A 24,269-nucleotide genomic window follows, 5' to 3' on the forward strand; every position below is an offset into this window, starting at 1 on the left:
TAAGAGTAGTTACAACTTAAAGTCATATGCAAAGGCCGGCTGGTCTAGGGGTGCCTTTGGGGCTAACACCTTCAACATCAAAGAACAAGGTTGACAAAAGGTTTCCTTACTAACCATCACGAATGTATTCTTCCTCTTGTGAGCCAAATAGAATGCCTCCTAGCCCTGTCTATGACTGAATTTTAGCATCATTGTTATAAAATGTGTTTGCTATCTGCTTCTCACTGAAAACATCTTTCTATCTTCTTAGTTGTAAGATTTACTACCGGTTCAAACAAATGTGTATGTTATCTGCTTTTCACTGAGAATATCCTGTTATCCTGTGATGTGTAAGGTACCTCATTGTAATTAGAATAGTTTTAAAGAAATACCTCTGTAAAACCTGTTTCTGCACCCTTTTCAAAGGATCTTTATCACTGAGAATTATTTGTAAAAGTTCCACCTTTTGATGTGATAAGTCTTTAAATAAAGGCCCAAGACCTGGCTAAGGAGGAGTTAGATGGAGGTATAAGAGGAGTTAGATGGAGATATAAGAAGATACAGGATACAGGAGAGGGAGGAGATGGAATCAGAAAGTCGGGCTAGGCCAATTAAGAAACTGCGCTGCGTGAGTGTCTCTTCTTTGCTTCTCGTCCGCCGCTACCCCTTCAGGGAGCCCTGGACCCTCCGGAGAGGGCCTCCAGCAATAAACCATTAGTGCGAGAGCTAATATTAACACAGAGGCAATTTACTAATTTCTTGGTCAAAGGCAACATGAGCAGACCCTATAAAGAAAAATGCTTACTTTGAGTACCTTTTCTTTGATGAAACGATGTACTATTTTCAACAGCCTGGAGCTTATGATTTCAGCAAGACTGAATACTTGTGAAGAAGGGGGTCAAAGAAGGGAGGGGACAGTGAAGATGCAGAATGGATGGGGGCATAGCGTTATTTACTGGTTCCTCATTGAAGGAGAGGAATTAGGCACAGAAATTCATAGTAAGAGGAAGAAGAAAGAGAACACAAACTTCTCAGACCTTCTCTGAATCTTACATTTTAATAAGTTATTTTTAAAAGATGATGTGTCCCCTGATTACAGAAGGGAGATGAGAACATGCACACTTCATGTCAAGTCTAGACTGCCTCTCTGCTGATTGAATTCTACAGAAATCAATAGAGACTTAGATAGAAAAGCCTGGAGCTATTTCAGGGAGTCCTTCCAAAGACAAGCAGAAAACAGGTGCCTCTCTTGAAGAGGGTTAAAAGAGGGCAGAGCAAAGCTCCAGACAGTAAACTAAATCCAGCTATGAATTTCTGACATCATAACTCAAAGCAACGCATGTAATTAATAAAGATTGAAAATTACACAGCTGCTAAGAACAGCAGAATTATGAAGGTTTTGACAACACCATTCCACATGGCTCCTTCCTGCCTTGTTTTAAGCAGTCAGTTATGAAACACCAACAGGGATCACAGCGTGATGTTAGGAAGCAAAGTGTGGGAAGAGAGAGAGAGAAAAGTATTTGGTAGTCATTGTTCATCTTGTCACTGTCCTGATGAAAAATAAAAAAGCTATTGGCCTTGTATTGCTTAAAAGACAAAGACCAAATGCCTTAGCAGGCATTAAAATGTGTTCATATTCTGTCTGAAGTTCACCCATTTCTCAACATATACCCATCCCCACTATCTAGTCAATGGGTTTGATGTGTCAGGACACGCACATTACATATCTGTTTACCTAATACCAAATATCAGGGAACAATACCAAACATTAGGTTCATTAGTGCTGGCTGCCATGGCAAACACAAAAGCAAATCAAAACCAAGAAAACTAAAAGACCCACCAATATCTCAGTGACTCGGTATAAAATTTACCTGAGCACTTGCTGTTCATTCCCTCTAAGTCCAGTGAGAATATTCCTAGATGGAGGCTCACTGGACAGGCGCCTTCTCAGTAGTGACTCTGACTCATGCCCCTTCCATTTGGATTGCCCACTGTCTCTTATGGCCTCCTTACAATCTTCTCCTCCCTGGACTTAGGGCCAAGAGAGAGCAAGTGGACTCTCCTGCAGAAGATTTTAGGAGCCAGGCCTAGAACTCTCCATTGGTCAAAACTAGCCACATGAGCCCACCTAGATGGGCAGTGGTGGTGGGGGTGGGGGTGGGGGTGGGCGTTAGTGTTATGTGTTACTGCGTAGAGAACTGCCCCAAAGCTTAGCTTACAGTTCTGACTTGGCATTTTACTCTGAACTTCGCTGGGCTGACTCATACATCTTTTGGTCAGATTCTGCTTCTTCTGGTTGACTGGCTGTGGGCTGGAACAACAAAGATGACTTGGCCATGAATCTCTCATCATCTACCAGGCTTTGACCGTGGTGGTTCAAATTTCTCAGACCTGTAAGAGAGTTAACAAATCACAGTGTGCAGATGCTTTTCAGCATCTCTGCTGGATCACATTTGCTCCTGGCTCATTGGCCAAAGCAACTGGATGGGTTGAGAGCTTCGGGGGAAGGGTGAATGTATTTGATATGTGGGATTTGACTCTTTGGAGGCTGGAGGGTAGACTGTGATAGGCAGAATAATGGCCCCCCTAAAGTTGTCCACGTCTTAATTTCTGAAATGTGTTAAAAAGGTATGCTACATGGCAAGGGGGAATTAGGGGTGTTAATAAGCTTGCCTTAATGTGAGATGATTGTGGAGTCTCCAGGTGGGTCCCACTGTAATCAGAGGGTCTTTAAATTGGAAAAGGAGAGGCAGGAGAGTTAGCAATGGAGGGATGACATCATGCGAAAGACCTAACCGACCACTGATGGCTTTGCAGATGGAAGGGGACATGAGCCAAGGGATCCAGACAAGCATCTAGACACTGGAAAAGTCAAGGAAACAGACTGTCCCCTAGAGCCTCCAGGAAGGAAGACAGCTCTGCCAACAATTTGACCTCAGTCCACTTAAACCCGTTTTGGACTTCTGGCCTCCAGAACCCGAAAAGAATAAATTTATGTCGCTTTATGCCACAAACCTTGTGTCAATTTATTTTAGCAGCAACCAGAAGCTGTTAGAGCAAGCTTCTCAGGCGAGCCCAGAGTCAGTGTGGGAGGGACACCATAGACACCACAGGGCATGGATCGAGCAAGATGTGAACAAACAGGGTTATTCCTATGATCAATCCACCAGAGGTGGGTAGAAAATACAGCATTCCTGAGCTTCCCAGAAGAAGGTAACATGGTTTGGTATAGTTTCATCTCTGCAATGTGTGTTTTAATAACAACCAGAGGACTTGGATAGGCAGTTACTTTTGTGGACTGGTGCCTCTCTGACAGCCAATAAATACTTTTCAAAACATCCTGGTTGTACTTTGAGCTGTGCTTTCCCGACCTTCCATTCCCCTCCACAATCCCGCTCTCTCCCACCTACCCACTGGCTCCTCTGATCTTCCCAAACACTTCCTCCCCTCCCCTTTGTCCTCCCACTGTCGAAACAACTTTGAGTCTGAGCACTAAGAAATGTCTGTGTAAACAACACAAAATGGGAGAGGCCCCAAGTAGACATGTTTTCAAAGAACATATACAAGTGGCCAACAGGCACATGAAAAGATACTCATCACCCACTCATCATCATCAGGGAAATGAAAATCAAGACCACAGGGAGATACCACCTCACATTTAAGGATGGCTATTACCAAAAATATAAGAGATAATAAATGTTTAGAAGGATGTGCAGAAAGGGTTGCTAGGAATGGAAAATGGCACAGCCACTATGGAAAACAGAATGGAGGTCCCTCAAAAAATTAAAAATAGAACCACCCTATGATCCAAGCAGTTGCACTACTGGGCTATATATCTGAAGGAAAAGAAATCGCAATATGGAAGAGGTATCTGTTTTTCCCTATTCAATGCAGCACAATTCACAATAGCCAAGATTTGGAAACAACTGAAGTGTCCATCAGCAGATGAAGGGATTGAAGAAAGTGGGGCATAGGTATATATAATGGAATATTATTCAGCCTTAGACAAAGAAGAAAATCTTGCCATTTATGACAACGTGGGTGAAGCTGGAGGACCTTATGTGGAGTGAAATAAGCCAGACAAAGACTAGTAGTGCACGGTATCATTTATATGTGGAATCCATCTCCCCCCAAAAAGTTGAACAAGGGTGGGTAGGATGGGAGAGGTGGGAAGAGGTTGGTAAATGGACATACACTTTCAGTTATAAGATAAATAAGTCCTGAGGGTCGAATGCAGAGCACGATGACCGTAGTTAATGACACTGTATTGAATCACACCACACCTGAGTGGCTCAGTCTGTCAAGCATCCAAGTCTTGGTTTTCACTCAAATCATGATCTCAGTTTCTTGGGTTTGAGCCCCGCATCAGCTCTACACTGACAGTGCGGAGCCTGCCTGAGATTTTTCTCTCCCCCTCTCTCTGCCCCTCCCCTGCTCACACTGTCTCTCTCTCCAAATACACAAATAAACTTAAAAAAAATACTGTATTGAACAACTGAAATTTCCTAAGAGAGTAGATCTTAAGTATTCTCACCAAAAAAAGAAAGAAAAAAAAAAGATAAAGTGAGGTGACAGCTGTTAATTAACATTATCAGGGGAATCCTTCTACATTGAACACATGTATCCAGTCATCACATGGTACGCTTAAATACGTTACCATTTTATTTGTTGGTAGAGCTGGGGGAAAGAGTGTGGTCAGCAAAAGAATGGAAATCTTTAGCCTTGAGAAGCTTAGAGTCTAAGAAATAAATGTAAGCACAATGTATGTCTGGAATCATTCCACAGCCACCTTCTGCTTGGCCCTCACCCTGGATAAATCCATCAACCACGTCCTGACTTCATACAGACTGCTCATTGGGTGCCCCACTCCTGTTGCCCACAACGCATTCTCCACACTGAGGCCAACATCAAGTTTCAGAAACCACTTTATTGAGATCAGTCTCACATACTATGCAATTCACCTATTTAAAGGTCTTTAGTAGCTTCATGGAGTTGTGTGTCCCTTGCTACCATCCATTTTAGGACATTTTTCCACTCCCCCAAAAGGAAATTCAATTACCATTTAGTTTTTTCCAATTTCCCCCAACCTGTCTCCCCATGACGTAATATTCCTGCCTAAGCCCTTCTGATGATTTCCCAGCATCCCACCGCATTTATGATAAAGCCACACATTCTTAAGTTAATGAAACCAAATTCACCTTTCTACCCTCATCTTGAGCTCACTCTTCTTGCTCTTCACCCTCTGGGAGCAGCGGTCTCCTTTCAGGTCCCGACCTGCCGCCCTCTGATCATGCTCTGGGCCTTTGTATGTGCTGTGTCTTCTACAAGGCCAATGCCTTGCAGTACTCTTAGTGCACGTAACCTCAGTGAGGCATTTTCACCTGACCTACTTCCTGTCTCACTCAGACCACAGGGCATATGATACTGCAGGGGGTCAGGCGGACTCATTCAGTTAGGACCAGGAGCCCCACGTCCTGATACGGTCTTTGCTTAGGATACGAAGAGTCATAGTTATCATAATGGCTGCACTGTGCACTCCTAATACCTCTCAGTCCTGAGTCATCCACAGTCAAGGTGGTTTATTCAAATGCTGCTTACCGTCAACACATTTTGGTATTTGGGGCCTCCTTTCAATTTTCATTCCCGATGCCTCTAATTCCTGGTTGTGTGTGTGTATGTATGTGTCTTTGTAAGAATTGGCTGGTTTGCTTTTTGCAAACTCATATATAGGCACCTACAATAGAGCTTTCCCCCCTTATTAAATCTGTTGTTTTTCCCTCCAGGAATGTTCATCTTCAAAAAATTGTTGTCATCTCTTGAGATCTGTTCCCTCCTCTCCTCTTCTAGATGGCCCTGTGGGTTTATAACCTTCGAAATAAAATATGTCTTTATGGACTTTAGCTGGGATGTGGAAGACACAGAGATAAATATGTAACTTCAATCCGTTTTGGTTGGGCTGAATGTATAACTGTAGAATTTTCAACCTCAAATCAATGGAAGGGGTCTTGGAACTGTGTATGGCTGTGTAGACCGTCCGTTTCCAAGTGCATCATGCACATGGAATGTTAGAACCCCAGAGGAAGGCAAATCAGAGCTGAGCGTTCCGGCCTAGGAGGCTAGGGTGCCTTTGAAGACGGGACAACTGAACCTGAGTGAAATGCTGCCTCGTCCGCATGCCTGACAGCACGAGGGCTGTGTCACTTCTATGTCACTGAGTTCAGTCTCTATCTGTAAAATGGGGGTGGAGCTGTGGATAATGCGTGGCTTCTCCCCTGATGCTGAAACTCCCTTGTGATTCTGTGAGGTCTGCAGCTGCCGCACTGAGCCGCTCACTCATCCTCTCAGCAAGAGAGGGAACAGTGACTGGAAACATTCCACATCCATGATGGAGTTTTCGCCAGTTACGAGGAAAAAGGAAAAATATGGCCATTATGATATACCTGTTGGCGGAGCATTGCTTAATGTTTTCAGTTGCAATGACTGTTTTTTGTTCTGAGATAAGGTCTTTCCCATCTTGTTTTTGTTGTTATAAAATCATTTATTTTGAAAATAAAGGGGAAAAACTAAAGGTGGAATGAAAGAGTGCCAGCTTTAGTTCGCCAAGGTGGGTTGTCAAGCATCCCTGTAAGATGCTGGTGGCAGGGGGAAGAAGAGGCCAAGGCCACGGTCAAGGTGGGAGGTGAGAGCACGGTGAGGATCACCTCCCTGACACCTGCAGAGACCATCAGACTTCAGACGGTTCCTCCCAGCCCCAGAGCTAATGGGCTTGTAGCCAAGGAGAAACCAAGATTTCAATGCAGTGCAAAACGGGGCTTTTTAGCTGTCTGATCACCGAAGGTCTTAGGACTCAGAGACCCAGGGACAATATAGCGATGGGTGGCTGTCTTCCTAAGATAATCCCCCTCCCCCCCCACACACATGCACCACCTCTCCCTCTGGATTGTTCAGTTTCGTGTCTTGTTTGGGTTGGATGTAGAAGAGCAGGTGCAGAGGAAACTTCTCAGATACATATATGAGAGACAGAGAGTCACTTAGGTTGGCTGCATGCAGTTGGGATGGGGCGATAAGAGCCGGGCACTGCTGAATGATCCATTGGTTTTGTGGGACAGACCTGTTTGTGGCAAACTTGCTGAAGAGCAAAGGATGTGCTGGAGGCCCTCAGCGATCACCTGGTCCGCACCCAGTCACCTGTGACCAGAAAGGTCACAGTCCTTTCTGGAGGCCAAAATGAGGCAGCATGCTCTCGGAAGGAGGTGAACATGGACTGGGGCCATCACCAGCCACCTATAGGCAGCATAAGAGGGTACTGTGGGGTGGACATTTCCTGAGGACCCCGCGGCCACCCTCCATGGCTTTGAACATAGGTGTTGTTAAACCGGACTCATTCCTAGTGATGAGTCAAAACTGACAAGCTGTGCAGGAATCAGCCACTACCGGTTTACAGGGCACATCGTGTGTGTCATCACCTCCACCCCAAGGATAGGAGGCATGTATAGAGTGTTAGCTTAGCCCCTGACTTCTCACATCACTGCCTCCAGAGAAGACGTTATTGTCACGCCAGCCTTCCAACCCAGCTGATTTAATTTAAACACGTTTATTGTTTCCTCTGTATCGCATGTGGCTGATTTTTTTCTTCCAAAATACATACAAAACCTATTGCCTGCTTGTCCTCTGTTTCCCACACCCTGGTCCAGCCCTCACCTCCTCTCTATCATCAGGACAAGGGTAAGGACCTACTAACGTGCAGGTCACTCTGCCTCTGTTCTTCCCTCTTCAAGTCACCCTCTGGCTTGAAGTGGTTTCCAAAATGCCAGTCATCAGCAATGTACCCATTAGTCAAAGTCTTGGCAGTAACTCCCCATCACTAATAGGACAGGGTTCTGCTCATTTTCTGGGCTCACAAATGTTGCGCGAGGTGAGCCCTGCATGGGACCCCAGCGGCCTTAGCACCACCTGCCAACTGCATACATTTTGCTACTTCCCTCCCAACTGGAGCAACCTTCCCATTTTCCTTCTGGTCACCTCCTTCCCACTTTGGTCCCACACTGAGCTCCTGCATCGCCAAAGGTTAGCTGGTGCACACATCTCTTGTAGGACTTACTGCCATGTTTAAAATCATCTGTCAGTGCTTCCTTGCTAGACCCCGACCTGCTAAAGGATGGTCTCTATCTTAATTATCTTTGAATCACTATCTTTAGAAAGTAGCTAAGCACACACTTTATAAAGCCTCTTAGAATGTGTGTTATGTGACTGACACTGGTAAGCCCCTTACAAACACTTTAATAGTCCCTGTGAAAAATGTGTAGCTGAAATATGGCATGAGCTGTTTTTATGCATTCACCTGCAATCCAGAGTGATCTTTTAAAAATATAAGCCAGATTCCACCTCTTTATGCCCGACCCCTTCTCCTGTTCACTGACCGTGCCTGGGCCACCGCTTGGGCGTCCTCTGAGTCCCGGAAGAAATACACCAAGCTCTTCTCTACCCCAGCACATTGCACGTGTGGTTCCCTTGGCCTGGAAATTTCTGGCCTCAGAGCTTCACCTGGCAGACCCCTCTTTCTCACGCAGGCGACAGCTCATTTGTCACATTCTCAAAGAGACCTTCTCCTGTCTGACACCACCTCTCCCTTCCACCCTTGAATCGGGAGTCCTTACCACGTCAGCCCTTTCCGTTTTTATCACAACATCTGTCTTATCTTGGAGTCAGCTTGTTGCTTTGTGTGAGCTCTGCAGAGCTGCCTCCTTCTGGAAGGGGAAACACCATGGGTGCAGGGTCTATTCTATCTTATCCTCCATCCCCTGAGCTCAGTGTACGTCCTGGCACACAGATTCAATGAATGTGTTGAGCTTCTATTTTATTCTTCCTTACAATCCCAAGAGCTAAATATGATCATGAGCCCCATTTTACAGATGAGGTGAGGGGCGGGGGCAGGGACTTCCAAGAAGTTCATACAGTAGACTGTGCAGCTATTCAGCTGAGCAACCTGTTTGATTTTACAGCCGGCACTCTTTGACTACTACACTAGTCCAAGCCTTACACATCTGTGACCACCTTCCTGCCTGGTCCACAGGCGCTTGAGGTCTCGACTCTCTCCCCACCCATTCTTGAGTAGGAAGAGGGACTTCTATTTCTCTGCCCTATCCCTCATGTTTTCTCTTTCTTTTGAGGCTCAGCCTGGCTGCACCTGCTCAAGGCTATCTCTGGCCACTCCACAGTTTGGTCAGACTCCTACTTCCCAGTGTCTGGACCAGTGTGTCCCCTTTTAATGCTCCCATTTCATAATAACTTGTGTTTTCCAATGCCCACTCTACTCCTTTGAAATGAAGTGTACATGATAAAAAAAAGCAAGGAACATTCTAGAGGTGAAGCTTTGGCATGCATTTGGGGGAAATCAAGATGGCAGGTGCATTGGCAAACAACTTCCTTCTTGCCCAGAATGGCTCAAGGTCACCACATCAACCCCAAAGTTGGTCTCCATATCCCAGACTCCAACTCTGTGTTCCTCTAGAGATGGGACCTCCTTTTTAATGATTTTTTCCTCCAGCTTTTTTTTTAATGTTTATCTAATTATTTTAGAGAGAAAGAGAGAGCATGCCAGCAGGGGAGGGACAGAAAGTGAGAAGGAGAGAGCAGATCCCAAGCAGGCTCTGAACTGTCAGCACAAAGCCTGACACAGGGCTCGATCTCACAAACCATGAGAGCATGACCTGAGCTGAAATCAAGAGTCAGACGCTTAACCAACTGAGTCACCCAGGCACCCCTCTCCAAGTTTCTTACCATAAAGAAGAGTGTCTGAAATTCATTCATTCACCCATTTATTCATTTCACACCTAACAGTGTGTTCCAAGTGCTATGTACACTAAGCGCTAAGCATCATAGATGTGGAAGACACGGTCCTCCTCACTGCCATGGTCACCAGGGGCTGAAAAATATATATGACAGCTTCCCGAAGGGAGTAATAATTTTTACTTTCACCCTTGTACCTGATCCCTCGCTCGACCATCCCGACCTCTTAAATTCAAGAGAGCTTCCCTCTGACCATGAAAAAGCACCCAAGGTTACATGAGAAACATTAGCTGGTGCATAAAGCTGTCAAACTCCTGGAAAGAACTGGCCCAAACCAGACACTTGGGAAGACAAAGATTGAGGAACCCACCGGAGATTAAAGGAAGCATTTTTCACCTTCAGTGTGGAAGAATGCCCAGTCACAAAGCCAGAAAAAGACCCAAGGAGGTCAATTGAGATGACCTGACAACCAAGTCAAAGAAAATTATGGAGAGGAAGGTAGAAGGAAGAAGGGAAAATAGATCTAAAACACAATGTGCATACCCTATATAGTGCTGACTGCATTTCACTTGAAGGCTGCCAAGGGGGCATATCTTTGGGGTCCTGGAGGGGAAGGAACAGAGATGTTGGTGTGCATCAGCTGATTTGGGGGCTACCATTCCTGCCCCCGAAACCTATGCCTTAACTCACTTAGACAAGCTGCAGTAGACTCTGATTAGACCAGCTGGCTTGCATCAGAACCAAGGTCATAAAAACTGTCACCACCAAAATGATTAAGCCTGGTGACCTTAAAGACTTCTCTCTTTCAGGTTTTGCCAGCTTCAATTGATGTTCTTGCTCTACAAGACAAGGATAGGAGAATGTGGGGACCACACAAGAGCTCCATGGAGTCACAGAGCCCGTGACATGGAGGTGGGGCAAGACTTCTGAGACCGTATTTCGTGTTCACTGACTTTCTGGGGTCGTAGTTTGCCTTAGATTTCCATCTGATTAGGGAAGGAAACTGACCTCGTTTGTGGGTAATTATTCTAGGATCCAGAATTTTTTTTTGTTGCTATTCAGATCATCTCACTTACATGTGAGTGTGTAAATTAATCCTGTTTTAAAATGTTTTTTAAATTATTTTGAGAGAGAAAGAGAGAGCACATGAGTGTACATGAGTGGGGAAGGGGCAGAGAGGGAGAGGAAAGAGAGAATCCCAAGCAGGCTCCATGCTGTCAGTATAGAGCCCAATGTGGGCCTTAATCTCATGAACTGAGAGATCATGACCTGAGCAGAAATCAAGAGTTGGATGCTTCACTGACTGAGCCGCCCAGGGGCCCCTAAATTAATCCTATTTTAAGGAGGTAACTTTCACATTTGAAATGCATGCTTTCATATCATGGTTTGGTTTGAAGTCAAAACCATAGCAGAAAAGAAAGGTAGAGAGAGGCAAATGTTCAACCCCTTCTTGTTCAATCTCTTCTTCTGGGACAAGTTTCTAGAAAAGCATCATCCTCAGAGATATGAGCATACAGGCTATGTTTTTGCCCTTAAAGTGTCTGTTGCAAGTGACATCAGCTGAGGGCTATGATTGTCCCTTCTAGGTGTCTTGTCCATAATTGTCACCAAAGCAAATCCACTGGATATTTCATTAGCTAAGCCAAAAACCTATATCCTGATCTTTAGCTGAAAACATCTCTGGGTTCAATCATGAAAATTAGAATAAAATTCATTTACCAGTGGCAACTAGTGAGTCATGACTAACTAAGGAAGAGAGTAGCTCTCCTTCCGTTGCTGCTGAGAGTTACATGGAAGGGAAATCACACCACACTTTGTGAGTTTGCTGGAACTCACTATCACCACTGGGAGACACCAGACTTTGCGACCCAGCTCCATGGATTTGGATACTTCCTTTCAACACCCTAGGGGAAGAAGATATCCAGATAAATGTGGGAACAAGTGATCTGGCTTCCAGCCTTTGAGCTGCTAGCAATAAGCTTTGTCACCTGAGCCAGGTCACACAGCCTCTTTGAGCATCTATAAGATGAAGGCACCTGCCCATATGGCCCCAGCAAACACATGCAACCTACATGCTGAAGCCCAGGGGGTACCCGCAGGACTTGCCTATGCCTCCAAAAATGAACCAGCCTTTCCCACAGAGTCTTGAGAGGTGTCCACCCTAAACTACAACAACCTGCAAATCAGGTTCAAGAACATTGCTCAAACCTTTGCTCTCTGTTCCACGTAGAGGTAATAGAGATGGAGACTCTTCAGTTAGCAGGCTTGGTGTTGTGCATTAAGAGACAGCCATGGTTGTCTCCTTCCGGCAGCACACCCAAGGCCGCTTGCCGTGTCTGAGAAATGGATGGTGAACCATTTTAGCCAGCTCTGCTGCCGGGTCCATGAGCTGAAAGCCTTCATGGCACAGTGCAATTGAGCTGGTGAGGGCTGCATACCCAGACTCTCCCGGGGGAATCCCTTTTTCATTTACATTTTCCAATTTCCAGACTTGTCAACAGTTTCTGCCTCTCTTCTCCAAGAAGAATGGAAACTCAAAAACAAAGGGTAAAAAGTGCATGGAGGACTCACCAGCTTTGGGCTGTGAGACCCCCTATTTGCCAAGAGGGACAGCTTCCCTGTGCCCTCAGACACAAAGGGCATCTTGGGCTGTGCTACCCTTTGGGTGATCTCACAGGGAAAGGGGATGGCCCCCTCTCTCAGCTGTGTCCTGGCCAAACTGCCTCCTCTTTCAACTGGCCACCCAAAGCATCGTGGTCTGTTTCACTCATGTTTTAAAAACTAAGACATAATTCACGTTATAAAATTCACCCCTTTTAATTCATGAGCCCAGAAAGAAACATGGACCCCACTGAGCTCTCCTACCCTGTTCTCTCCTCCCCAAATCCCTAGTAATTACTAGTCTTCTTTCTGTCTCTAAGAATTCCCATATTCTGTATATTTCACACAAATGGAATCATATATTATGTAACCTTTATGTCTTCTTTCATTGAGCATAATGTTTTCAAGGTTCATCTATATGATAGTATCAATATTTCTTTCCATAACTAAATAATAGTCTATTGTATAAATATCATATCCAATTTATCCATACATCAGTTGATGGAGATTTGGGTTGTTTTCACCTCTTGAGCACTATGGATAATGTTCAGATGAGCATGTGTGACAAGTTTTTATGTGAACATATTTAAATTCCCCAGGTGCATATCTATCTAAGAGCTAGAATCGCTGTGTTATGTGGTAACACTGTGTTTAACTTTTTGAGAAACTACCAACCTTTTTCCAAAAGTGGTTGCACCATTTTACATTCCCATGAGCAGTATATAAGAATTCCAGTTTTTCCGTATCCTGGCCAACACTTGTGGTTTCTGTCTTTTTAAATAACCATCCTAATGGGTATGAAGTGGTTGTGGTTTTGATTTGCATTGTGGTTTTGATTTGCATTTCTCTAATGACTAGTGACATTGAGCATCTTTTTCATGTGCTTATTGGCCATCCAATATCTTCTTTGGAGAAATGTCTGTTCATATCCTTTACCCATTTGTAAATTTTGTTATTTGTCTTTTTATTTTTGAGTTGTAAGTGTTCTTTATATATTCTGGTTACTAGACTTTTATCAGATATGATTTGAGTACATTTTCTTCCATTCTGTAGATATCCCTAACTTAAAGTATCTATGTCCTTAATTTTAATGAAGTCCAATTTTTTGCCTGCTAAGCCAAGGTCATGGAGATTTGCACCTGTATTTTCTTCTAAGAGTTTTACAGTTTTAGCTCTTGCACTTAGGTCTCTGAGCCATTTTGAGATAATTTTCAAATATGGTGTGAGGTAGGGAAGGGAAGGTCCAACTTCATTCTTTGGCATGTGACTATCCAGTTGTCCCAGCTCCGTTTGTTGAAGAGACTATTCTTTCCCCTATGGAATTCTTAGTTTCTTAAAACTCTTAAGAAATCTTGCCCTCTGTGATTCACTCCTCACTGTGGATTTCTACTCTCTCTGACCACATGATCAGCCAACGGAGGGCAGGAAGTGGGGACAAATCTTTGGGTCCCCTATGAGGTTATACACAGGGTTATTCAAACTCTCTGCGTTTATTAAATCATTTTGGAAATTGCTGCAGTGACCATTCCCTCCCAAGTATTTTCCATATAGTGGCTCTAAGTTTCCTGTATAGCTCATACCCTTGTTAATTTAGTTTAATGAAGGTTAATGAAGTAAGATCCCGAAACAGGCATGGGGATGAATCCACCTTGGCCCCTTCCCCCAACCTACCAATCTTCAAACTTTAGCAAGCACCCTTAGCCTGTGCGATTGACTACACCTTTCTTTACATCTATGGATCATGCATTATTTCTTTAAAAAAAACAAACAAACAAAGAACTGAGCCTTTCGGCACGTCCCCAGACCCTCTTGCACACCCTCCTCTGCCCCAGACACCAAGGAACCAGACCCTTGCACATAACCTCCCAAGCACTGAGATAATGTCTATAGCCGGTACCATCAAATCTCCAAGTAATCAAGAAATATTAGGGGTCACTGTATGTCCTTTACTTATTAACCACCTTGAACTCTTTTAAAAACCCATGGCCAGGGAGAAACCATGAGTTGGCCTTTGGACAAGAGCCTGCCTTCTCCCAAGGTGGCTGGCCTCCAGAATAAGGCTCACAGCCCTTTCCAATCAAAACTAGTGTCTTCAGTATTGGCTTTCCAAGCCACAGGCAAACTAAAGCTTGGGTAGCAGGGAGAGTGGGGGAGAGTAACTTTGTGCTCCATACCTGACAGGTCAGCCTATGAGGGCTTCGTAGGGAGTTCCTGGCAATCAGCCAGCTTCACCATCATCCCCAACTGCTCAGAATGATCCAGGAACACCAAGGAAGACGTGCATTCCCCCTCAGCCCAGGAGATCAAGGACAGAGGAGACATGGACATGGAGGAGGAAGGTGAGGATCAGAAGTTGAGGACCAGAGAGTTGGTTGTTGATGAAACACTCATGGAGGGGAGGTCTACAGATCATCTACCATGACTGGAAGTGGCCCTGGGAAGCCCAACCCAGTGAAAAGGGAAACAAAAGCAGCCTTTGCCTGTTCCTGGCAACAACTTGTTAAAATGATGGGTTCATGTTTCAAAGGTTTCTTTCTCTGCTTTTGATCAATAAAATGTTCTTTAGATCAATACAAATGTAATTTCGCAGCTGGCAGCCATTTAGAGCATACAGTGGAGAAGTCACTGCCCAGCAAGTCCAGCTCATGAGCATCATACAGCACCATGCCCTGCTGACTGTGGGCCGTGCTTGGGAACAGCAAGGACAATCCAGTGAGGTCACCTGCCAATAAGCTCGGTGTCAGCACCAGCGTCTTGGTGCCCTAGTGAATCTCTGCAGCTCCAGGCTTTCGCAAACAGAATCTGGCTTTCTTAAATTCGCTTTTAAAACTAGAGAACAGGGCTGGGGTGCCTGGGTGGCTCAGTCGGTTGAGCATCCGACTTCTGCTCAGGTCATGATCTCACAGTTTGTGGGTTTGAGCCCCACATTGGGCTCTGTGCTGACAGCTAGCTCAGAGCCTGGAGCCTGCTTCAGATTCTGTGTCTCCCTCTCTTTTTCTGCCTTTCTCCCATCCACAATCTCTCTCTCTCTCTCTCTCTCTCTCTCTCTCTCTCTCTCAAAAATAAATAAACATAAAAGGAAAAAATTTACAACTGGAGAACAGAAAGACTGAGATGTTTCGTAAGCACTTCCCATGAGCCAGAAACTGTTTTAAGTGCTTTCCATGTCTGCATCTGACATAAACCCCATGAAATAACCCCATTATCACCCTCATCTCCTTGAATAACCAGCCCAGGGAAGCACAGCGGATTTGAAGCCAGGATGTGTGATTGCAGGGGCTCTAAGCTCTGCCCTGAGTCAGTCCCCATCTGAGCATCACCTGTAGGGTCTGACATTTCTGTGCCAGAAGCTCACGTGTGCCAGGCACAGTGCCCCGTACGTTCACGTGATTTATGACCTTTAGTCCCTTAACCTTGTTTGCCAGATGAGAAACTGAGGCCCGGAGAAGAGCGGTAACCGGCCCAGGATTTGGTTATTAGGAAGTGTTAAAGCCAATTTCAAGCCCAGGTATTCTGAAGCCAGCGCTGGGTCGCCGTACTCTCCCCCTTAGAGATGCAGCCAAGGGGTGTATATTTCCTTCTTCTGCTGCTGCTTGTGTGAAGGATGAAGGATGGGTGTCCAAGGAGCACAAATAAGGAAAGGCCCCTGAGGAGGCAGAACAAGCGAACCAAAGGCTCCCGGACCCCCCACCCCCAGGAATGTGAGCAGTCAGCCATCCAGGTAGGACTTCTCAGAGAGAAACGCTGTCCAAGCTCAGCTCCCGGCTCACACTATGGCCTCGCTCTGCACCTGCAGCAGGGCCCGGGTGTCCCACTGGATTAGGAACAGAAACAGATTAGCCGGAGTTTAGTGCCCTGGGAGTTTCAGGGCTCAGGCATGGGCAGGGCTGGGAGCAAATGGGACTCCAGGTTTCTGATCCACTTGCTGGGTTAAGCTTCAAGAAGACGGGGCAGGTAGTGGGCAAAGAGCCCTGAATCGGAAGCCAGAATCCTGCATTCTGCACCTTACTCAGCAGTATATGCAAGAGCAAACTCACTGATTTCACTCAGCCACATTTTCCTATCTCTAAAATAATGACCTGGGGCCACTTCATCCCTCAAGTTTCTCTGGATCAGACTCTGTGGGAATCAGTAGAAAGGGAGAAGGTCAATGCTGCAAAGATGGAGATTAATCTTTCATTCATCCAGCAAAATGTGCTGAATGCCCATCATGGCGTGGAATTCAGCAATAAGTGAGATGGGCCACATTCTTTGTCCTTGTGAAGCACACGACCTAGGGATGTGTGAGATGCCAGAGTCATCCATTCACTTGCTCATTCATTCATTCACTTATTCATTCATGCATCCCAACAAGCATTTACCATGTTAAACATGCCATGGCAGGAACTGGGGTTTCAAGGACGAGAAAGTGCCCTGGACGTGCTGCACTGTCAACAGGAGAGTAAGGCATTGTCAACAAACGCACCTCCATTTTGAGGTTGGAACCAAAGCTATGTTTATTCTAAATCTATCCCCTGTGTTACATAAGAACTCACCAGAGAGTAGGATTTAAGATCTAGCGCCAAAGTGGGACAGGAGAGCAGGGAAGCCCGGGAGGAAGAAGCGAGGCAGCCTGGCAGAAGGCCCCCCCGTAGGGCAGGCATCCACAGAGCCTTCTTTTTATGCTGTCCTTGAGCAAACTTTCATGGATGCGTCAGGTGAATGAGGGCACACAAACAGGGTGGACCTCAGAGTGAGGTCATGTGAGTCCCTACTGGGCTGTCTCAGTGAGCTCGCAGCAATGAGCTGATCAATTCTGCCTCTTTTCTTCATTACTATGTCCAAGGTTAGGTGGCGGCTGCTCTGTGCACCTGTCCTACTTCTAGCTGGACTTTCCGAGCACTGGGCTTCCCCAGAGTACCAGGCCCTGGGAAAAGGTGGCCCCCTGCCAGCACCCCAGCCAACCTACTTACCTTTTACCTCACTTCCTGGGAGCCAGAATTTGCTCATGCTCCCTCTTATCCTCTTCGAGGCATGGCTGAGAATTCTACCCGTCATTCTAGCTTTCTCCATCCTTCCTTTCCCTGAGCCTCAATATCCTTTGGTATCAGGTGCAACAAACCCTGACATCACCATCTAGTTAAGGGCATGAACTTTGATGGGCCCCATCCTCTCTGCTGACCTCATTTCCCCCCTCTGTAAACTGAGAATAAGTTCACCCATCTTAATGACCTTCCAGAGCTGCACTGAAAATCAAATGTAGGAGCGTCTGCATGGCTCAGTCAGTTAGGCGTCCGACTCTTGATTTCAGCTCAGGTTATGATCTCATGGTTCCTGAGTTCGAACACCGTGTCACATTCTGTGGTGACAGTGTGGCAACTGCCTGGGATTCTCTGTCTCCCTCTCTCTCTCTCTGCCCCTCCCTGATCATGCTCTCTCTCTTTCTCTCTCAAAAATAAACATTGAAAAAAGAAAGAAAATCAAATGTGCTATTTCACTTGGCCTTATACTCTCTAGGCCCATCCACGTTGTTGCAAATGGGAGGATCTCAGCCTTTATATGGTTGAGTAATATTCCACCCCACATCTTTACCCATTCATCCACCGGTGGACACTTGGGCTGCTTCCACATCTTGGCAGCTATAAATAACACTGCAATAAACATAGGGGGTGTATGTGTCTTTTCAAATTAGGATTTTCACTGTCTCTGAGTAAATATCCAGTAGTGGGATTACTGGATCATAGGATAATTCTATTTTTAATTTTTTTTGAGGAACCTCCATGCTGTTTTCCATCATCGCTGCACAAATTTGCATTTCTACCAGCAAAGGAATCTAAGAAATACAACAAATGAACAAACAAGGGGGAAAAGGAGGTAAACAAATAAGAGTCTATGCTGCCTCAGGTCATGATCTCACAGTTTGTGAGTTCAAGCCCCGCACTGGGCTCTGTTGTCAGCGTGGAGGCTGCTTTGGATCCTCTGTCTTCCTCTCTCTCTGCCCATCCCCTGCTCTCTCTCTCAAATATAAATAAATCTGAAAAATTAAAATAAATTCAAATGCAATAAGTAAAAATGAATAAACAATGAAGCATTATGTGTAGAGGTAAGAATAATAATGAGACTGTTTATAACACACACCAGAGTTTTGAGAGAGAGAGATTTCTAGCCATCATGCCATTCCTTTCCATTTGCAAAAGAAGAGATACAGCCTCTGAGAAGTGATATATTTTGCCCAAGGACACAGCTTGGTCTAGGACCAACAAGGTCCTGGGTCTCTCGGAGAAGTCAGCTGGCTCTCTAAACCACGGCTCCTTGGAGCATTAAAATCTCATCCATACGTTTCCTGGAAAAATACAAAGTGTGCTGTACTCCTACCTTTAAACACAAACCCGCTGCTTTCAGACCCAATTAGGAGCAGGTAATTACCTGTGGGAAGTGGGGAGTTGGGCGGTCTGCCGGATCGAACAGAGAGTACGTGAGCTAGTCTTTTCTAGTTACCAGTAAATTGCTACAACAAAATCATTATTTGGCAATGCGTTTATTTAATATTTCATCCCACAGGCCCAGGATGGAATTAACCACGGTCACCCCTCTTGAAGAGAGCATTTTGGGTTGGCGTCTCTGGCTTTGCTGCCTGTGTTTGGCAGAGATACGCCCTGCTAGGGGATGACCTAATTTTTCCAGAATTCCATAAATAGGATGGTATAATCTCATAGTCCTCAGCCTCTCCCCACCCTCGCCCCTGGAGCCTCTGGTCCCTCCCCTAGAGTCCCAGCCTTGATGGGTGCCTGAGATGATCCTAAGTGAGGCAGGCAGCACGTGCACTGCCTGAGCCCTGAGGCTGGGTGCCAGCAGATGCCAGCAGGTGCCTTGCAGTGAGCGCCTGGTACGTCATTCTCACTGGATCTCTCCAGAGCAGGCATTCACCTTAGCTTCCGGCTCAGCCTCCACCTGCATAAGCTTTGCTCTGTGAGCTTTGCTCTGCACAGTCCAACCTCTTCCCTGCGGCTGGATCTTGCTCCCAGCCCACCTGTGACAGTCATGATCCTGCCACCCTTCTGCTTCTGAGTATCGTCTGTCTCCTGGTCATGGCTGCTTCCCTGAACTGCACCTGTCGACCTTGTTGATCACGGACCAGCTGCCTGCTGACCACATAAGGGCCAAGCAGTAGAGGGTTCACTTAGTCCTCCCTTCCTTGGCTACACCAACCTGAACCACCAGGGCCCCAACATGCTGCCCGTAAGAACCAGCAGGTCCCCTTATGCCTCTCCACCTTCCTTGGCCTGAATTGTGTGGCTGCCTGCCTGCTTAAAGGACATTTGAAAGTCACTGAGTAAGCAAAAAAAAAAAAGCTTTGATGCTGCCTGGTCCTTTCTCCCCTGGGGCTCCCTCAACCTCGGCGACTTCCCCACTACTTGACTTGTTCCTTGAAACAGACACGTAATTGCAGCCTCCAGGAAGCAGGGCAGTGGTAACTGATTTCACAATACACCTTTATTACAGCTATTTGCCCTTCCCTGTTTTAATTCCTCAATCCCCTGTGGTGTTTCCACACATTTCTACACTCAAATACTTGTCTCCAGGTGTACTTCCGGGGGAACCCAACAGAAGACACTGAAACGTAGAGACTGTAATTGTCCAGATCCCCCCCCCCACCCCCGATGTAAATTGAGACACCTCTTGTGGTGGTTAATTTTAAGTGTCAACTTGACTGGATCACAGGATGCCCAGACATTTGGCTAAATATTATTTTTGGGTGCGTCCATGAGAGCGTTTCTGGATAAAATTAGCCCTTGAATTTGTGGCTCGGTGACACAGTTTGCTGTCCCCAGCATGGATGGCCATCCTCCCATCCTTTGAGAGCCTGGATAGAATGAAGAGGTAGAGAAAGATGGGATTTGGCCTTTCCTGCCTGGTTGTTGAGCTGGGCATTGAGTTCTCTGCCTTTAGCTTTCTTTGATCTTAGGCATTCAGACCCAGACTGGAATCTTCATTATCTGCTTTTGTGGTTCTAGGACTTTTGGACTCAGACAGAACTAGATCAATGGCCATCCAGGGTGGATGGTACATCTTGAGATGTCTTCGTTTCCATAAATGCATGAACCAATTCTTTTTTTTTTAAAGTTTCTTTTTTATTTTTAGAAATAGAGATAGAGTGTGAACAGGGAAGAGGCAGAGAGAAAGGGAGAGAGAGAATCCTCTCTGCACTGTGGGTGCTGAGCTTGATGCAGGATTCAAACTCATGATCCATGAGATCATGACCTGAGCTGAAACCAAGAGTCAGATGCTTTTAACCCGCTGAGCCACCCAGGTGCCCCTTGGCCAATTCTTATAATAATTCTCTTTCTATAGACAGATGATACAGATACAGATAGATATGCATCCTTTGCTTCTGTTTCTCTAGCGAACCCTGACTAATACGCCTTAGATGTTTGAGGACTTTAAGAGCCATGTCGCATCCCATCATCCAAGCATCGGAGACCATCCTCAGGGACTATCAGATAGGAATTTGCCCTGTGGTTGAACATCAAGCGGTAGGAAAATGGTGGGCCTGGGCGCCTGGCTCTGCGCTCACATCCCTCTGGGCCTACGGGAATTCTCAAGCAAAGGATGTTTGCAAAGCTGCTTGTGTTCAACCCTGAACATCGCTACAGAGGCGGGGAGGAGAAAATGGGAAAACATAAAGTTCTGCACAACAGGAAATCACGTTAGAAAGCTGTGAAAATCATGTATCCTTTTGAGGCGTAATGGTTTTAATTTTCTCAGGCTCTGATCTCCCTGGCAACAATTTAGAAGTGCGTAAGCATTCATGAATCAAAGTTGGGCACGTCTGCATGTTTAATTATGTGTCATTGGATGGAAACCTTCCTTTTGATCTTAGCATTTAAAGGGATTTACGCTTTAACAATTACGTTTTTTTCCTCCTCCCGAAGTCAATGCGGGTTATTGAATGGTACCCGCGTGGTTGGGGTGGGGGAGGATGCTGAGAAAGGCCGGGGTGACATCTGTTCTCTCTGGGATGGGGAGCCGTGCTGCCCACATGTTCCTGATCTTGAGAAAGAAGTGATGGGGGAGGGGACCCCCCTATACTGCGAAGGTGCCAATCACTGAGCTTCCTCACCCGTTCCTGAGGCGGCTGGGCCAGTACAGACCGGGGCTTTGGTCTACGACAGACTGGGGGTCTCCTTGTGCCATTCGAAAATGACCCCTGGTGAGCCTCCAAGTCTCCCCAATAACAGACCGATCCTAGACTGATTCTACCTTGATAGATTTTAGCAGTTGCCTTCTTAGTGGTTGCTTCGTGGATATCAGAAATCAAAAACAGAGATCAGACAGATACCAGAAACATAATGGAAGACTCTCCTTGGGGTACTGGGCAGCCCAGTCAGTCAAGCATTCAACTTCGGCTCAGGTCCTGATCTCACAGTCCGTGGGTTCAAACCCCACCTCAGGCTCTGTGCTGACAGTGAGGAGTCGGCTTGGGATTCTGTCTTCCTCTCTTTCTCTGTTTCTCAAAGTAAACAAAGTTAAAAAAAAAAAAAAAAAAGAAGAAGACCATCTCCAATAGAATTCGGATGGCTTTCTTTTCTTTTTCTAAACCCTCCCTTCCTTCACCTTCTCCCCTTCCTTTCCCCCCAACCCCTGGAATGTATTTCACCAATTCTTCTGAGACATCCATTGGGGCACACGTGCGTGACTTGTCAGGAACTCTTAAGGTCTAGATGTGGACATTTCTAACCCTTTCTGTGAGGAATTCAGTTTGGCCCACAAGTAGCACACCACTGACACCAAGGTCATTATCATCTCCATCCCCTCCTCGGAGGAAGTTACTCGAACTCTTTATTTAGCTATATATTCCTTCAGACACTCATCCATCCACTTAACATTACTTCCTGAGTCAGTATGCCAAGGTCACACATCTTCAAGGACAGCCTGTGTCTTTCCCAAACTCCAGCACGTACACATCACTCTCCCTCACTGTGCCTCAGTTTCCCCATCTATAACACAGGTACAATAAACCCTCGCTGGTCAAAACCAAAACATATAATAACTTAAAGTGCTTGGCTGAGTTTCTGGAGATAATAAACCGCTCCTCAAACTTAGTGACTTTAAAACAAGGTTCGCAAATGTTTTCTGTAAAGGGACAGACAGTAAATATTCCAAGCACTGTTGTACCTTCCCAGGTCTGCTACCATAATGTGAACATAGCTGTAGACAATATGTAAACAACGGAGTGAGGTGCGTTCCAATACAACTGTATTTACAAACACAGGAGGCAGGCCACATTTGGCTGATGGGCCACCGTTGCCAATCCCTGACTCAAAACAACAACCGGTGATTGGCTTCACAGTTCTGTGGGTTGACGATTTGGATGAGGAGCTACTGTGTCCTGTCCCTGGGCTTGGCCAGGCTTCCTCAAGTTCCTGCAGACGGCTGCCAAGCCGGCTGGGGCTGGCTGGTCCGGAATGGCCTCAGCTGCTTTATGTGGTCTCTTGCTGTCCAGTAGGCTGGCCTGGACTCGATCCAGGGGAGATTCGGCCAAGCTCCAAGGGACTCAGCAGACACACGCAAGGCCACATGAGGTCCAGGCATGCCATTGGTGCACTGTCGGCACTCCTGTCACTTTCTATTGGTCAAAGCAAGCCACGAAGCCAGCTCAGATCCAGTGGTTGGGAAATTGGCTCTAGCAGTTGATGGAAATGCTGCAAATTCCTACTACAAAGGCGAATGCGCAGCGGAGGGACATTATCCCAACCATTTTTGTAAACAACCTCTACGGTTAGCACATCATAAGTGGCCCATAAGTGTTCACTATTAGCACGGACTTCTGGAGCATGTTCAAGGGTAGAAGCAGGAGAGACTATAAAGCTGTGAAGGTCTAGCTTTGGAATGCTCACCGTCCAAAATGTGAAATAAAGTTTGGTAGCAAACAACGGTAACAAAGCATAAAAATAAGAAAATGACTCTCCAGCCTGGGTTTCAGAGCTAAAAAGATACGAGCAAAGAAAATGCAGGGGATACAAAATTCTGGCAAGTTTATGTAGCCTTAGGGGCTGTATCTCAGAGCTCTTCATGACAAAACAGCCTTACAGAGTGTTCTAGGCCCTAGACACTTGAATTGAGGGTAATCTAGCCTTTCTATCTCATGATGGCAGGTTTCCCATCAGGTCACTTTTCACAGTCACCCTCTTGACCTCCGGAGGGGAGAGAGCCCCAGCATTACCTAAGCCAGTGAGTTCCTGCAGTCAGCCACACTAGCAGAAGGAAAGCAGGGAAGGTACAAGAAGCAGAAGAGATCTACTGAAACTGGAGATAACATTTTGGAGAGAGAGAGAGATGGAGAGGGAGAGAGTTTGATGCCAAGCCCCTGAGTGGAGAGCATGCCCAGTGGGTCCTAGGAATAGTTAAGAGGTTGGAATGGCTGATCAGAGTAAGAAAGTCAGAGAGTGCTGAGAAATGAGGTTGGAGACTAGCAGTAGCCAGGTCATTCTAGAAGGGCATAGACTACAGGAATACAAGAATCAAAGCAGGGAGGTCAGTAAAGAGAGGTGCTGATGGCCTGGTCTAGGATGGGAGAGGTTGGGATTCTACATATGTTTTGCACATAGAATAGGCAGAGTTTTCTAATATATTAATTATACTGAGCAAGAGAGAGGAACTAAGGACAATCCTAAAGTTGTTGACCTGAACAATGGCTGGAGGGCTATTGCCTGAGATTGGATAGACTGAGGCAGGAGCTCAGTTAGGGAACAAAAATCAAAAACTTACTTTTGACATGAGAGCCCTATTCATGTCCATGGGCATGTTGAGTGAGACATGGAGTTTAGGGGAGGGGGTGGGTTGAAGTCATGAATTTAGAATCCACCAATGCATATCTGGTATTTAAAGATTTAGGGTATAATATATCATATATAATA

Source organism: Suricata suricatta, chromosome 8 (assembly GCF_006229205.1).
Source record: "Suricata suricatta isolate VVHF042 chromosome 8, meerkat_22Aug2017_6uvM2_HiC, whole genome shotgun sequence".
In the NCBI taxonomy this organism is placed as follows: Eukaryota; Metazoa; Chordata; class Mammalia; order Carnivora; family Herpestidae; genus Suricata; species Suricata suricatta.